General features: G+C 41.4%; 1 protein-coding gene across 3 annotated transcripts in view; it reads left to right on the plus strand.

Moving 5' to 3' along the window:
* Positions 1 to 14,460, plus strand: part of unm_sa1614 (un-named sa1614) — a 112,771-nt gene that overhangs the window by 64,296 nt on the left and 34,015 nt on the right. Inside the window, exons 23-25 of one of the 3 annotated variants that reach the window (XR_004209977.1) lie at positions 6,910 to 6,947; positions 7,071 to 7,177; positions 7,451 to 7,500. The exons of the other annotated variants lie outside the window; for them this stretch is intronic. The gene's annotated coding sequence lies outside the window, so the exon portion shown is untranslated. Of the gene's footprint in view, positions 1 to 6,909; positions 6,948 to 7,070; positions 7,178 to 7,450; positions 7,501 to 14,460 lie in introns of those variants that run through there. 3 annotated transcript variants of the gene reach the window in all.

A 14,460-nucleotide genomic window follows, 5' to 3' on the forward strand; every position in this document is an offset into this window, starting at 1 on the left:
AATGGCCTTTCAGGTTATTTTGATATAGGATTCCTTTTACTGTGGATATAGATAGTTTTGTACCTGTTTCCTCCAGCATCTTCACAAGGTCCTTTGCTGCTGTTCTGGGATTGATTTGCACTTTTCGCACCAAAGTACGTTCATCTCTAGGAGACAGAACGTGTCTCCTTCCTGAGCGGTAGGACGGCTGCGTTGTCCCATGGTGTTTATACTTGCGTACTATTGTTTGTACAGATGAACGTGGTACCTTCAGGTGTATGGAAATTGCTCCCAAGGATGAACCACACTTGTGTAGGTCTCCAATTGTTTTCTGAGGTCTTGGCTGATTTTCTTTTAATTTCCCCATGATGTCAAGCAAAGAGGCACAGAGTTTGAAGGTAGGCCTTGAAATACATCCACCTCCAATTGACTCAAATTATGTCAATTTAGCTATCAGAAGCTTCTAAATCATGACATCATTTTCTGGAATTTTCCAAGCTGTTTAAAGGCACAGTGAACAGTGTATCTGTAATCAATTGTTGGAAAAATGACTTGTCATGCACAAAGTAGATGTCCTAACCGATTTGCCAAAACTATAGTTAACAAGAAATGTGTGGAGTGGTTGAAAAACGAGTTTTAATGACCTAAGGGTCATTAACCTAAGTGTATGTAAACTTCCGACTTCAACTGCATCTGCTATGGATTCTGCAAAACAATTAGCTTTACTTCTGGGACTGCTTTTTCTGTCCCAAAATCCTACTAAACAGACAAGTTTTGAGGCTTAGCTTACTGACTCTAGCTTACTTACTCCCTGATCGGAGGAAGGGAGGAGTGTTTCATATGCTTTAGGAGTTGCATTAACTATGCTCTGGTTCGGGAAATGTGGAGAGGCCCGAGTTGTCTTCTTGCAGTAGACTACATGGGGCTTGCAAAGATGCACTTGCGAAGATCTGTGTCTTGCGAAGATGCACAATGATTTGGAGATGCCTCCGCCACTCAACTTCTCATTCTCCACCCCGCTGACCCCTAGACGACCTTCCAATAGCCTAGTCCCCTCTCCATGGCTGAGGGGCCACCTCTATTGACAAATCCCTCCCCGAGAGGGATTGGAAGGCCTAGTGCGAGTCAGCGGCCCATAGAGAATGGGCTTTGCGGACCCTGGGAAGTCCAGTCAAATTGGCAAACAGTTTTGCACCCCTGGCTTCGAAGGTCCCGGCGCAGTCATACGCGATGCTGGCTCCACCCATGGGGATGATATCCCCCTGAAGCACCTCAGCAAAGCATTATATTGTTCAGCAAATACACACAGCTGGCTATTTAAAGCTGTCTGTAAATATCTTTGTCAATTAAAAAATTATCTAACATCTTTAGAATCAAATTATCAGTAATTAAACTAGGCCTAGGATGTTTAATTGAAAAGTAGACTCCAACCCTATATGTTGGGTAGGAATTGCCTTCAGCAAGGCATTACGGCTTGTTTTGGCCAATCCCCTCAAACTTGTCAGCATCACACCAAATCTTTCCATCGATTGGAGGAGTATTAAGCTACTAGTGATTGGCACCAATATGTAAAGTCTAACTGTTAATAGGCTACTAGTTGCATTTTCTCGATATGAAAAGAACACTGATTGTGACTGATCAGCATAGGGAGAAAAGTGTCCAGACGACTGTACTGATTTACCAGTATGACGGAAGCCTGGAGGTTTTTAGACGATAAAAAGCTACACCGATGTCTCGTGCTTGCTGCCAAACGTGTGTCCACATAATAGGCCATTTATATTGAGAAATTGTGATAATAATCATTATTTTAGCGATCCACAGTAGACGTCCCTCCTTATGAAAAGGCCCCCCATACTGCTGACGTGAGCTTTTGAACAGTGCACTTGCATTTTAGATGCATTTATGGATGAGAACGTGAACTTGCCATTTCCCAAAACTTTTCAATGTAGGACATTCATATGAAATATGTGCGCAGTGCTTTGTTTTAAGCATCAATTTATCAAATCAGTTCTTGTTTTCTTGCTCTAACTGCGAGCAGCACCAGCACTCTGTAATGTCTTGGAAAACACTATTATCAGAGGACCTTGGAGTTTGTAAAAAAAAAAAAAAGTTGGTTATTTTGTCTGGAATTGTTGCTCTCCCACAAATGTAAAGATTACTAACATGGCAGCACTGATTTCAATGAATAAATGGTGATTGAAATAGGCACTGCAGTGGTGGCACAGCAGTCTAAGGCACTGCATCTCAGTGCAAGAGATGTCACTACAGTCCCTGGTTTGAATCCAGGCTGTATCACATCCGGCCGTGATTGGGAGTCCCATAGGGTGGCACACAATTGGCCAAGCATCGTCCAGGTTTGGCCGGGGTAGGCCGTCATTGTAAATAAGAATTTGTTCTTAACTGTCTTGCCTAGTTAAATAAATGTAAAACATAAATAACAGAACTCATAATTGTGCATGTGACTTGGTGAGAGCCTAGTAATAAATAGATTGACATGCAGTCCCTTTATTCATAGGCTATTGTTACTTTGTGTTTCAACTTACCAATGTCAGCCTTTTACCAGAGAATCTTTTTTTATGAACTGTATAACTGATCACATTTCTGTAGGCTATAGATGGAGTATACCAAACATTAAGGACACCTGCTCTTTCCATGACAAGGACTGACAAGGTGAATCCAGGCGAAAGTTATGATACCTTATTGATGTCACTTGTTAAATCCACTTCAATCGGTGTAGATGAAGGGGAGGAGATGGGTTAAGCCTTGAGACAATTGAGAGACATTCAGAGGGTGAAAGTGCCTTTAAACAGGGTATGGCAATAGGTGCTAGGTGCACCAGTTTGTGTCAAGAACTGCAACGCTGCTGGGTTTCTCATGCTCAACAGTTTCCTGTGTGTATCACGAATGGTCAACCACCTAAAGGACATCCAGCCAACTTGACAAAATTGTGGGAAGTACCGTAATTTCCGGACTATAAGCCGCTACTTTATTCCCACACTTTGAACCTCGCGGTTTATACAATGACGCGGCTAATTTATGGATTTTTCCCGCTTTCACAAGATTCATGCCGCCAAAAAACTGAGAACCATCACATAATGTGATGTAAATTGAGCGCGCTCAAACTTCCCATCATTCTGATTACGGTAGTAATTTTGTCACCCTCATCATGGCAAAGACACGGAGAAATGCATATGATGCAGCTTTCAAGTTGAAGGTGATCGATCTGGCTGTTGGAAAAGGAAATAGAGCTGCTGCATGGGAGCTTGGCCTTAATGAGTCGATGATAAGACGTTGGAAACAGCAGCGTGAGGAACTGACTCAGTGCAAAAATACAACAAAAACTTTCAGAGGGAAGAAAAGCAGATGGCCCAAAGTATTTGCAGCCACTCGACATCAGTGTAAATCGTGCATTTAAGGTGGCGCTCCTTGTTCAGTGGGAGGCTTGGATGACAAGTGGGGAGAAATCCTTCACTAAAACGGGCCGCAGGCGAAGAGCATCTTATGATCAAGTCTGCCAGTGGGTCCTGACAGCGTGGAGCATTGTCAAAAAATCCACTATCATCAACGGGTTTCGAAAGGCTGGACTGCTCCGTGTTGAAGGGGCAGCATGAGCTCAGCGAGGTATTTGCCTCCGGATGAAAGTGATGAGAGCGACAATGAAAACGATCCAACATCGGATGAAGCAATTCTGAGGCTATTCAACTCCGACACCGAAGGAGATGACTTCAGTGGTTTCAGTGCACAGGAGGAGGAAGATATTGACCAATGACTTTCTTGGTAGGCTCCTGTTTTAATTTTTGTTACTAGCCGTGTTTCGTTAAAGCCTATTTATTTTTGTTACAAGCCGTGTTTCGTTAAAGCCGATTTTTGTTACAACGCCGTGTTTCGTTTAAAGGCTGTGTAAAGTTAATTTGTTTCAATGTACCGGTAGGCACCTGCGGCTTATAGACATGTGCGGCTTATTTATGTACAAAATACATATTTTTTTATAATTCAGTGGGTGCGGTTTATATTCAGGTTTCACGTTCTTTAACCTTTTCACCTGTGTGTTTGAAATAGCTCTAATGTTCGCCCCAGCATGAATATCTTTATGCGCATGATGTCAGAATACACTCACTGTTACAAAATGTGATTATTACCCAACAGGACAGTTAAACCCACGCTGCCCTCCGAGGCACGCTGCCCGCTAATCATTTATAGGCTATGTTTCAACTATTTCTAACAATTTGAATTTAGGTGTGTTCCACCTCGTAATTAATTCACATAGAAGTAGCCCATTTCACTGTCGTGGACAATTTTACGTTTGATGCATTACTGAGCCGGAAAAACTTCTCTTCATAACATCTCTCTTCCACAAAAGAGAAAACAAAAAGTTTCCTCCCTGGCACAATTTTCGACTGGCTATTCATTACTAATGATAACTTTGAACGTGTGCGTTCCCATCAAAGTAAGTGCCTTATTACTTTGTCATTATAGTTAGGGGTTCCAAAGGCTGGGCCTAATATAGTGTATAAGAGGTCATACAAGAAGTTTGTATATGTTGATGATGTAAAGAATATGGTCTCTGTGGTCTCTAATGAGGAGCAACCAGATGCTGCACTTGACGCATTTATGAAACTAGTTATTCCAGTTACTAATAAGCACGCACCCATTAAGATAATGATGGTAAAAACGGTTAATTCCTCATCAGTCCAAGGGGATTTGAAAAATTGTATGTTTGATTGGGATGAGGCAAAAGTTATGGTAATAAAGTCTGGCAGCCCAACTGATTGGCAAACATACTGCAAATTTAATAAATCATGTGACTAAACTAAAAAAATAAACTACAGTGGATCCTCCTTTAAAAGTTGTCATACTACGGCACACCCTGCGTGCTACTGCAGCATTCTGTGGCACGTCATTTAATTGTCAGCCATTTCTTCTGTTACTGCAAGTTATTGCTAGTTTGACCACCAGAGGGCATCTTTGAGAAGCATTTGATAGTATTCCATATTGGCATTACCAGAGAATTTAAAACCTTTTTTGTAATAACATAGTATATGGGATTGATTTTAAGAAATTTGGCTTAATTAATTTGATTAATATGATGGTGTTTCCATTCATAGCCGGTTTGTAAATTCAGACCGTTTCGCTCTCGGAGCGCACACTGGATCTTCGGGCCGAGGAGTATGGTTGATTTGAGCCTTCTGGCCTTACAATGGCAGTCAAGCCATTGCTAACATTGGCTAGCTACTTCCAGACAGAAATTAGCCTACCCTGACCATTTTAATCGCCATAGCAGAACTGGTAAGAGTTTTCGTGTTAACCAGAGCGTTGGTGACTGTAAATGTGCTGCTGGAAACAATTTAATTATGTTTTTTTTCGACGTTTACTGACACCGGCCATATTCAAAGGGTGTTGAGCGCTCGCAAAGTAATTGTTCTGTGCTCTGGTACACTCAGACGAGAGTGCTCTGAAATCCATGTGGATAGTAGGCTGGACACAATTTTTAACGTTATTTTCTGATAAAAACGAGTTAATTGCATCTACCGTGGAGCCCAGTTTCATAATATGACCATATTTCCCAGCTGCTTGCGGTCGGGTGTAACCGGTGTGAAATGGCTAGCTAGTTAGCTGGGTGCGCGCTAATAGCGTTTCAGTCGGTGACGTCACTCGCTCTGAGACCTGGAAGTAGTTGTTCACCTTGCTTTGCATGGGCTGCTGTTCTTGTGGAGCGATGCTTCGAGGGTGGCTGTTGTCTATGTGTGCAAAGGGTCCCTGGTTCGAGCCCAATTAGGGGCGAGGAGAGGGACGGAAGCAAAACTATTACACGGGAACCATATTAATCAGGAGAATATCCTCTTTGTAATTATGTAAGTCTGGGCAGCGAACTCGTTTGTCATCAATCGCTAGTCCAGAAATAGTCCACGTTTTTATTTTTTCCCTACTTTTTCATTACGCAGACATAAGCACAGTTGACATCATCAAGGTGCGGATGTTTACTTTCCTCACAAGTAGTTTTTTTACAGTTTCGTCCAACGAACATATTGTATTCGTAAAATAAAAAGGGTATATTTTTTATAGAATCCTAAGCATCACTCCAGTCAAAACAGGCTCTGCGAACATTCGATTCCATTAATTTTCTATGGACTCGCGCTAGTGTTCCAAATTAGCCAACGTTCTGAAGCCGTTTTTCAGCCTTTGACTCGTTCTATTGTCCAGCCTATAGATAGCCAGAGCGAATTTACAAACGCACCCGAATGTCCATTGAGAAAGCACAATGACTATACCATTTAGCTAAACTAAGAATGATGAGAATAATCAAGTCAATAAATATTGGGTAGGTAGACTATAGTTAATATACTGTCAAGTTTGATGTATAACTACTAGTGTTAGGATAGCTAGATAACATACCGGTACATACTTCTGTAATGATATGCTATGTGGTTCGTAAGGACAGCGTAGCTAACAAATTGTCAGCCAACATAACGTCTAAGGTAACTTATTTTAAAGTCATTACATTGAGTTGCTAGCTACCCCTTGGTCATTAGGGCAAATCTGGTCTGTGATAGGAGTGGGGGTTTTCACAACTAGCTTGGCCATTAGACTATTCTTTAGTAAAGGTTGAATAGTCTATTGTTCAGCTATTAGCCCTCCTCCCTAACTTGCAACACATTGCTGTTCCAATCTCATTCCTTTCCCTCTTCCACACATCATCATTCTGCTCCTAAGTGGCTCGCTTGTGGGCATGCTGGTAGGATATGGCAGCATCTTCGGTTGTGCGTCAAGAATTCTGCATACAGCAGCACATTTTTATGAAGGTGTGGTAATTCACAGGCAAATTGTTATATGCTATGTAGGTATATTTGTGTCTCTTTGTCAAGAGCAAAAACTTTTTTTATTTTCAATCCAAAATAATTGTTCTGAAAGCAACTTTTTTCCGACACAAAGGAAGTCAAAGCGGACGCCTAACGAAGATGGCATCTCAGGTAAGCAGCACTGGGCTGTATTGACGTATCCTAAAAATGGCATCTGCTGCTTTAGATTGAACGGTCATATCTGAGTTATTGTTTTTACATCTATAAAAAAATATCTGTTTTCTTCACTTTCAGAGAGCGAGCTGACCAAGGGGTCGAAAATGTAGATATGGCCAGGTGTTCACTGTTCGAGGAACAAGCTGTGGAAGCTTTATTGCTGGCAAAAGTGTCCATAACCAGAGGTAATTAAACTGTTCTGTGTTCTTTTTCTCTATCTCTGACTGTCTCACATGCATTCATTAAAAAAACCTTAAGATGTCAGCTGCTAATTTTCAGATTTACACCACATAAACACAGCCATTTTCACTGGACTATCTGTTGCTGCCAAGTCATGTGTCTGTTTTTCAGCATAAAGTACTCTGTAGCCACTTAGTGTGGACACCAGGTGAGACCACACACACAATAAGTCTCGTCTTCACTTCATACCACTCCCCCTTCTCCCTAAATCCTCTAAGTTATATCAGCTGTTTTGGTGAACCCCTCCCGCATCTGAACTGGCTGACACAGAGGGCACAGCATGATCATAGGTGAGATGTCACTTGGTCGGGTCAACAAGAAGTATTATTAAAGAGATTCTTTCCATTAATATACAGACAGAGATGTAGATGTCCCAGAGTTAATGATTCAAGGTCAGTTTTGCATTTCACCTCCTGATTTAAGATGACTGACCATGTTAGAATTTTTTAAAAGAAGGCTTAATCATGCTGTCTCGTCTGCAGGTATGTTTTGATGTGCGAGAGGAAGCCAGTCCTGTCATCGCCATTTCACCCGCTCTGACGATAACCTTCGGGCCAACTGGGGGCCCAAGGCTCCTTAGGAGACACCGCAATTGTGATGAACTGAGTGAATATTAGGGTAGTACTGTAATTCATGAATCATATGCTGTCTGCTGCTGTTCTTACCTCTTTCCCTTTGTCTTTTACACCTCTCTCCCCACCTCGTCTTTCTTCCTCGTTTTATAATGCACACCATATGTGCATTGAAGTACAGATTGAACTTGTATTTATAAAATTATAATGCATTTCTGTACTTATAACACCTGGATAATGAACTTCTTTCAATAAAGCGTTTCACATTCTCCACTTGTTGAAATTAAGTATCTCATTGAAATATTATCCTCTGTCCTCAGATTAATGCAGATGAATGGAGTTAGATTTGGATTGTTTTTTTTCTGTATATATGAATTACAAATCAATCATGCTTCTAGTCTATTGCATAGGTTGTAATCATTGATGTCCCAGGAGCAGGAGTGGTGTAAACACTGTTGAAGTGTATAATTGTAATACATACATGCAGACACGGCATCATTCAAATAATGGAGTTTGATATGACTGAAAAATAATGTCTCAGAGATTCATACCTGAACCGCACCTTTATTTTCCAAGGTACATGATCAGTGAATATACTCAATGTACAGGCTACAATGTGGGAATCTCATGCGTGGTAATAACTATAGTACGTGTGTATTTTGGACTTGCTTCCTTGGCACAATAAAGTTATTATATTCTACTTTATCCATAGGCTTCATTAATGCCTTTCAGACTTGAATTTGATACAACAACTATGATAACTGAGGTTCATAGATATTCATACCAAATGTTTTAGGGTGCCTCTAAGTCCCGCAGTGCCAGCTCACAACTTTTAAAGGAGGAACCACTGTACATTATATAAATAATGATAGTAAAACGCTTTGGGTCACCTTAAATTAAATTTTTGGGGAAAAAGCCAACTCGGCTCCTTCAATCATTGAATCAGATGGCTCATTCATCACAAAGCCCACTGATATTGCTAACTACTTTTAATTACTTTTTCATTGGCAAGAAAAGCAAACTTAGGGATGACATGCCAGCAACACACACTGTATATCAGACTGAATTGTACTTTTGAATTCCGTGAAGTCAGTGTGGAATAGGTGAAAAAATGGTCTATCAACAATGACAATCAACCGGGGTTTGACAATCTGGATGGAAAATTACTGGGGATAATAGCAGATGATATTGCCACTCCTATTTGCCACATCTTCAATTTAAGGCTACTGGCTAAAATAGCCGACCAATCAGCCTGTTACCAAGCCTTACACGGAACCCAAACTGGCTGTGCGTGTGCGCCATCGTGCATTTTTGTATTTTGTCCCCCCACACCAAACGTGATCACACCACGCAGGTTAACATATCAAAACGAGCTCTGAACCAATTATATTAATTTGGGACCGGTCGAAAAGCATTATACATTTATGGCAATTTAGCTAGCTAGCTTGCACTTGCTAACTAGTTTGTCCTTTTTAGCTAGCTTGCTGTTACTAGCTAATTTGTCCTGGGATATAAACATTGAGTTGTTATTTTACCTGAAATGCATAAGGTCCTCTATTCCGACAATCCACACATAAAACGGTCAACAAAATTGTTTCTAGTCATCTCTCCTCTTTCCAGGCTTTTTCTTCTCTTGACTTAATATTGTGATTGGCAACTTTCATAAATTAGGTGCTTTACTGCCACTGACCTCGTTCGTCTTTCAGTCGCCCACGAGGGTACAACCAATGAGGATATGGTACATGGGTACCTGCTTCTATAATCCAATGTGGAGATGGGAGAGGCGGGACTTGCAGCGCCATATGCGACACAAATAGAACGGGCTTTGGCACTCATTGGCACAATAAATGTATTTTGCAGTGCACGCGACGTGAGCGGTGTAGTCAGCCTGTGAGGTAAATCAGCCTTTAAATTTATTGCGCCTTAATGTGAGAAATGATCTACAATACACTTTAAAATTGGAAGAATTGGTGCCTCTAGGGCATTTCAGATGGTTGTTAGGGGACCTTTTTACTGAAGAATGTGTCTTTAATCAACCTGTTAGTAAACTTCTGGAGGTTTTTTTGTTATCACAATGCTATTTCACAGTAAACAAATTGACAACATATTTTCAGCATGCTTATAGGGACAGACACTCAACAAGCACAGCACTTACACAAATGACTGATTGGCTGAGAGAAATTGATGATAAAACGATTGTGGGGGCTGTCTTGTTAGACTTCAGTGCAGCTTTTGACATTATCGATTATAGTCTGCTGCTGGAAAAACGTATGTGTTATGGATTTACACCCCCTGCTATATTGTGTATAAATAGTTACTTGTCTAACAGAACACAGTGTGTTCTTTAATGGAAGCCTCTTCAACATAATCCAGTTAGAATCAGCAATTCCCCAGGGTAGCTGCTTAGGCCCCTTGCTTTTTCAATTTGCACTAACGACATGCCACTGACTTTGAATAAAGCCAGAGTGTGTATGTATGTTGATGAGTCAACACTATACACGTCAGCTACTACAGTGACTGAAATGACTGCAACACTCAACAAGGTTTCAGAGTGGGTGGCAAGGAAAAAGTTAAACCTAAACATTTCTTAAGCATTGTATTTGGAACAAAACATTCACTAGACCCTAAACCTCAACTAAATCTTGTAATTATAACTAGGGCCTGTAGGACCTGCCTTGTTGATAGTGTTGTTAAGAAGGCAGAGCATCGCTTTATTATAGACAGACTTCTCCCCATTTTAGCTACTACTGCATCAATATGTTTTGACCATGACAGTTCAGTCATCTCAACTTGCTCACTTTACACATTAATAAGGACTTAGGAAAATTGCAATTGGCTCAGAACAGGGCAGCACGGATGGCCCCTGAATGTACACAGAGAGCTAATATTAACATGCCAATCTCTCCTGGCTGTTAGTGGAGGAGAGAGTGACTTCATCGCTAGTTTTTTTATGAGAGGTATTGTCATGTTGAATGCTGTCTGTCTAAACTACTAGCACACAGCTCGGACAACCATGCATACCCCACAAGACATGGCACAAGAGGTCTCTTCAAAGGAGTGGCTCAAGAAGAAGCACATTAAGGCCCTGGAGTGGCCTAGCCTGTTGTGCACTTGAGTGAGGACCCAAAAGCGATTTAACAAAAACAGAGTCCTTTAATGTAAAAACACAGGGAAGACATAGATCCTCTTCAGATGTAGAAAATGGCAAAATAGACAACCCTCAGAGAGGGCGACAAATGAAACAGAAAGTCCTTCTGATATTTACAAAAGAGTCCCCTTCTTAGCAGCAGAGGAGAATAGCTGGGTTGCGGCGACAGACTGCTGGTCTCTCTGGGTAGGCGCGGGTCGTAGCGGACAGAGGTACCTGATCACACGTAGCATCAGAAGAACAGGCAGATTCCGACAGGATGGGACAAGGGTGAAGCAAACAAGACGATAGTTTGGTTCTGGCATGAGAAACTCAAACGAGAATCTGACAAAGAAAGAAGCAGGAACAGAGAGAGAAATAGAGACCTAATCAGAGGGAAAAAGGGAACAGGTGGGAAAAGGGTGAACGAGGTAGTTAGAGGAGATGAGGAACAGCTGGAGGAGGAGAGAAAGAGAAGGTAGCCTAATACGACCAGCAGAGGGAGACAGAGTGAAGAGAAAGAACAGGAACAAGACATAATATGACAAGACATGACATAGCCAGTCTCCAAACCTTAATCCCATAGAAAATCTGTGGAGGGAGCTGAAGGTTCGAGTTGCTAAACGTCAGCCTCGAAACCTTAATGACTTGGAGAAGATCTGCAAAGAGGAGTGGGACAAAATCCCTCCTGAGATGTGTGCAAACCTGATGGCCAACTACAAGAAACATCTGACCTCTGTTATTGCCAACAAGGGTTTTGCCACTAAGTACTAAGTCATGTTTTGCAGAGGGGTCAAATACTTATTTCCCTCATTAAAATACAAATCAATTTATAACATTTTTTACATGCGTTTTTCTGGATTTCTTTGTTATTCTGTCTCTCACTGTTCAAATAAACCTACCATTAAAATTATAGACTGATCATGTCTTTGTCAGTGGGCAAACGTACAAAATCAGCAGGGGATCAAATACTTTTTCCCCCTCACTGTACACATGGATTTAGTACTGTAGATATGTTGTAGTGGTGGAGTAGGGTCCTGACGGCACACAGTGTGTTGTGAATGTATTGTAATTAAAATAGTATAAATTGCCTTAATTTTGCTGGATCCCAGGAAGAGTAGCTGCTGCTTTGGCAGCAGCTAATGGGGATCCATAAATACAAATATAAAAAATACAAATAGTTTCTACTGTAGCACACTATGTCTGGAGCATATATGAAGAAAAGAGTACGCAGACCGGGCTGCCTTCTGAGAATCCGTAGTCGAGCAAGTAAACTCCCACTGCCTTGTGTTATACTTGCTTACATGCAATCATTGGAAAATAAAATTGATGACCTACGATTACGATTATCCTACCAATGGGACATTAAGAACTGTAATATCTTATGTCGTGGCTGAATGACGACACGGATAATATTGAGTTGGCAGGATTTTCCATGCTCCTGCAGAACAGAGATGCTACGTCTGGGAAGACAAGGGGTGGGGGTGTGTCTATTTGTCAATAACAGCTGATGCGCGATGTCTAATATTAAATATTGATACTAGCCATCCCGGATCCGGGATCGTGAATACAGCCTCAAGGTCATTACCATAACGCAACGTTAACTATTCATGAAAATCGCAAATGAAATGAAATAAATATGCTAGCTCTCAAGCTTAGCCTTTTGTTAACAACACTGTCATCTCAGATTTTCAAAATATGCTTTTCAACCATAGCAAAACAAGCATTTGTGTAACAGTATTGATAGCTAGCGTAGCATTTAGCGGGCAACATTTTCACAAAAACAGGAAAAGCATTCAAATAAAGTAATTTACCTTTGAAGAACTTCGGATGTTTTCAATGAGGAGACTCTCAGTTAGATAGGAAATGTTCAGTTTTTCCAAAAAGATTCTTTGTGTAGGAGAAATCGCTCCGTTTTGTTCATCACATTTGGCTACCAAAAAAAAACGAAAATTCAGTCATCAAAACGCTGAACCTTTTTCCAAATTAACTCCATAATATTGACTGAAACATGGCAAACGTTGTTTAGAATAAATCCTCAAGGTGTTTTTCACATACAGTGCCTTGCGAAAGTATTCGGCCCCCTTGAACTTTGCGACCTTTTGCCACATTTCAGGCTTCAAACATAAAGATATAAAACTGTATTTTTTTTGTGAAGAATCAACAACAAGTGGGACACAATCATGAAGTGGAACAACATTTATTGGATATTTCAAACTTTTTTAACAAATCAAAAACTGAAAAATACGTCACAATGCTGCAGACACCTTGGGGAAACGGCAGAAAGTGTAGGCTCGTTCCTGGCGCATTCACAGCCATATAAGAGACAATGGAAAACAGCCCCTCAAATTTTGCTCACTTCCTGTTTGAAGTTTCATCTTGGTTTCGCCTGTAGCATCAGTTCTGTGGCACTCACAGATCATATCTTTGCAGTTTTGGAAACGAAGAATGTTTTATTTCCAAAGCTGTCAGTTATATGCATAGTCGAGCATCTTTTCGTGACAAAATATCAAATCAAATCAAATCAAATTTATTTATATAGCCCTTCGTACATCAGCTGATATCTCAAAGTGCTGTACAGAAACCCAGCCTAAAACCCCAAACAGCAAGCAATGCAGGTGGAGAAGCACGGTGGCTAGGAAAAACTCCCTAGAAAGGCCAATACCTAGGAAGAAACCTAGAGAGGAACCAGGCTATGTGGGGTGGCCAGTCCTCTTCTGGCTGTGCCGGGTGGAGATTATAACAGAACATGGTCAAGATGTTCAATGTTCATAAATGACCAGCATGGTCGAATAATAATAAGGCAGAACAGTTGAAACTAGAGCAGCAGCACAGTCAGGTGGAAGTTGAAACTGGAGCAGCAGCATGGCCAGGTAGACTGGGGACAGCAAGGAGTCATCATGTCAGGTAGTCCTGGGGCATGGTCCTAGGGCTCAGGTCAGTTGAAACTGGAACAGCAGCATGGCCAGGTGGACTGGGGACAGCAAGGAGTCATCATGTCAGGTAGTCCTGGGGCATGGTCCTAGGGCTCAGGTCCTCCGAGAGAGAGAAAGAAAGAGAGAAGGAGAGAATTAGAGAACGCACACTTAGATTCACACAGGACACCGAATAGGACAGGAGAAGTACTCCAGATATAACAAACTGACCCCAGCCCCCCGACACATAAACTACTGCAGCATAAATACTGGAGGCTGAGACAGGAGGGGTCAGGAGACACTGTGGCCCCATCCGAGGACACCCCCGGACAGGGCCAAACAGGAAGGATATAACCTCTTAAGGATATATAAGGATATAATATCTTGTTTAAAACGGGAACGTTTTTTTATCCAAAAATGAAATGCCCCTAGAGTCTCAAGAGGTTTTACAACATTTTTACCAGCATGTCACATGGGCAACTTAAAAAAAGAAAACTCTAGACCACCTTTAGTCCACACACAGAGATGCATACAAAGCTCTCCCCTGCCCTCCATTTGGCAAATATGACCATAATTAGACCCCAACAGATGCACAGATGACGCAATCTCAATCG

The sequence above is a fragment of the Oncorhynchus kisutch genome, linkage group LG5, assembly GCF_002021735.2.
Source record: "Oncorhynchus kisutch isolate 150728-3 linkage group LG5, Okis_V2, whole genome shotgun sequence".
Classification (NCBI taxonomy): Eukaryota; Metazoa; Chordata; class Actinopteri; order Salmoniformes; family Salmonidae; genus Oncorhynchus; species Oncorhynchus kisutch.